Here is a 3,474-nt window from a genome sequence, read left to right as displayed (position 1 = left end):
CACCTAACCTTTCTGTAAATTGCCTTTCATTCTTTCTCTCAGGGCAAGTATGAAGTATAAAGTCGTAAAAACAAATGCAAAACTTATTTTTTAGCCTCTACTTGCTTTGAAGATCTGGATTTAAATGATAGTAATAAACTCTTTCCCTATTAAAAACAACAAAATAGGGGTGCCTGGGTGGCTCAGTTGGTTACACAACTGCCTTCGGCTTGGGTCATGATCCCAGGGTCCTGGGATTGAGTCCCGCATTGGGCTCCCTGCTCAGCAGGGAGCCTGCTTCTCCCTCTCTCTCTGCTGCTCCCCCTGCTTGTGCTATCTCTGTCAAATAAATAAACAAAAAATCTTAAACAACAACAAAATATTCAAAATTTTCTGTATCTTTATGCTTCCAATTCTTTATTTTTTTAAGATTTTATTTATTTATTTGACAGAGAGAGACACAGCAAGAGAGGGAACACAAGCAGGGGGAGAGGGAGAAGCAGGCTTCCCACTGAGCAGGGAGCCAGATGCTGGACTCGATCCCATGACCTGAGCTGAAGGCAGCCGCTTAACCGACTGAGCCACCCAGGTGGCCCTCCAATTCTTTTTTTTAAAGATTTTATTTATTTGAGAGAGAGCATGCGAGAGAGAGCACAAGTGGTGGAGAGGGAGAAGGCAGCTGCCCATCTAGCAGGGAGCCTGATGAGGGACTCGATTCCAGGACCCTGGCATCATAACCTGAGCTGAAGGCAGATGCTTAACCAGCTGAGCCACCCAGGTGCCCTTCTTTATGCTTCCGGTTCTTTTGAGTTTGAATTCTCTATACAAACACATGATTGCTTACACCGGTACTTGAGTACCCTGTAATTCTTATATCTCTGGGTTTAGTTGTTACAGAAAAGTGCTGTCCAATATGGTAGCCACCAGTTAGTGGCTACTGAGAACTTGAAATGTGGCTGGTCTGACTTGAGGTATATTATAAGTGTAAAATACACAGTGGATCTCAAAGTTTTAGTACATGTGGTGGACAGATTCTGAAATAGCTCCCAAAAATCCTTGCTTCACAGCTGTGTGGAATCTCCTCCCCTTTGAATGTGGGTGGGACCTGTGATTTGCTTCTAACAGAATATGGGAAAAGTGATGGGATGTCACTGCTACAGTTATGTTACATGGACTGTAACTTCCATCTTGCTAGCAGACTCTTTCTGTTGACTCCTTTGCTGGCTTGGATGAAGTAGCACACCCTATGGAGAGACCCATTTGGCAGGGAACTAAGGGAAGCCTCAAGCTGGCAGCCAGCCGCAAGATGAGCCCTAGTCTGGTAGCTCACACAGAACTGAATCCTGCCAATAACTATGTGAGCTTCCCCATTTGAGCCTCAGATGAGACCCCAGCCCTGGCTCCCACACCTGGATTGCAGCCTCGTGAGAGACCTTGAAGCAGAAGACCCACTAAGTTATGCCCAGATTCCTGACCTACAGAAACTATGAGATAATGTGTTCTTGTAAGCTGCTAAGTTTGTAGTAATTTATAATGCTACAATAGACAACTAATACAGAACCAAAAAAGAATGTTCACTATCTCATTAATAATTGTTCATTTTATTTATTTATTTTTTAGAGAAAGAGAAAGGATGACTGGGGCAGGGAGGGGTAAGGGGAGAGGGAGAGACAATCTTAAGCAGGTTCCATGCCTGATGTGCAGAGCCAACATAGAGGCTCAGTCTCATGACCCTGAGATCATGACCTGAACTGAAATCAAGAGTCAGATGCTTGGGCGCCTGGGTGGCTCAGTTGGTTAAGCGACTGCCTTCGGCTCAGGTCATGATCCCGGAATCCTGGGATCGAGTCCCACATCGGGCTCCCGGCTCAGCGGGGAGCCTGCTTCTCCCTCTGACCCTATCCCCTCTCATGCTGTTTCTCTCTCTCTCTCTCTCTCAAATAAATAAATAAATAAAATCTTAAAAAAAAAAAAGAGTCAGATGCTTAACCAACCCAGGGACCCCAATAATTGTTTAATATTGATTATATTTGAAATGATACTATTTTGGATATATTAGTTTAAATGGAATATTTTACCAAAATTAATTTTACCTTTTTAAAAAAACTTTTTTAATGTGGCTACTAGAAAATTGAAAATTTAAAATATGTGGCTTGCATTATATTTATGTTGGACATCACTGGCATAGAACTCCAAGGACACAAGAATTTCATGGAGTTTATGCAGCCCAGCATGCTGGAGAGAGTGGGTTATATCCTAGCAGCACCCTGTCACTTACTGGGGCGTGCTATTGAAACAGAAAATAGTCTGTCACTTCTGGAAAAGAATGATTCATTCTTTTTGAAGAGGGGGGAAACTGCTGTATAATTTTTGCCCAGAGGTAAAATCTGCTTAGTCTTCTTACTTTTGGATGCTGCCTTCAGGGTTTAATTTGTTTCAAATTAAGAGCAGGTGGCAGATGCAATTAAAGGAAAAAACAATTGCAAATTAAGCATGATTTTTATTTTAAAAAATTTTTTAAAGATTTTATTTATTTATTTGACAGAGAGAGACACAGCAAGAGAGGGAACACAAGCAGGGGGAGTGGGAGAGGGAGAAGCAGGCTTCCCGCCGAGCAGGGAGCCCGACGCGGGGCTCGATCCCAGGACCCTGGGATCATGACCTGAGCTGAAGGCAGACGCTTAACGACTGAGCCACCCAGGCGCCCTTAAGCACGATTTTTAAAACTTATTTGCAATGACAGCTACACATTCAGGGAATAAATGCTAATTATTTTGAATTATTTGTTTACTCATTGTGTCATATGTGTGCCATTTACTGATTAATGCTTTACAACTTACGCTACATCCTTTATTGCTAATTAGTAAAGCTAAAATGTAGGGTGCCTGGTTGGCTCAGTCAGTAGACCGTGCGATTCTTGATCTCAGGGTTATGAGTTCAAGCCCCATGTTGAATATGGAGCCTACTTAAAAAAAAAAAAAAGCTAAAATGCTGTGGCTGGTGATTCTGAGTTCCAGGAGACTCTTCAAACCATACCCCCTCTGAAAGATCGTGATTTCCCCCAGGTGTGTGCTCACATGTGACTCCCCAGGGAATTGCTGCTGATATGAATGTAGATTGTTATAACCCTCCAGTGTGCTGGGATGGAAAAAAGTAGGTGTTGAGAATAGCTAAAAGGTAATCAAGACGTTTGAGTGCCCTGGGTAGAGTAACTCATTGTTATGCCTTTAAACATGTTAGCTTAAAATATTTGTACCTTCCTGTAGAGAAGAGTTTGAGACATTTAGGGAAGAATGAGGAATTCTCTGTGGCAGCATCATCCTACATGTCCTCTATTATCTCAAGCAAATTAACCGGCAAAACAAAACAAACAAAACAGGTTAACAGTTTTGGTATTATTTCATTCAAGTACTTCCCCGAGTATCTGTCAAATATTTCTTCAGGGCGCCTGGGTGGCTCAGTTGGTTAAGCGACTGCCTGCCTTCGGCTCAGGTC

Source organism: Mirounga leonina, unplaced genomic scaffold (assembly GCF_011800145.1).
Source record: "Mirounga leonina isolate KUSES-001 unplaced genomic scaffold, KU_Mleo_1.0 Mir_53, whole genome shotgun sequence".
Taxonomy (NCBI): domain Eukaryota; kingdom Metazoa; phylum Chordata; class Mammalia; order Carnivora; family Phocidae; genus Mirounga; species Mirounga leonina.
The sequence above is the reverse complement of the archived record's forward strand: the minus strand, read 5'-3'. Positions refer to the sequence as shown.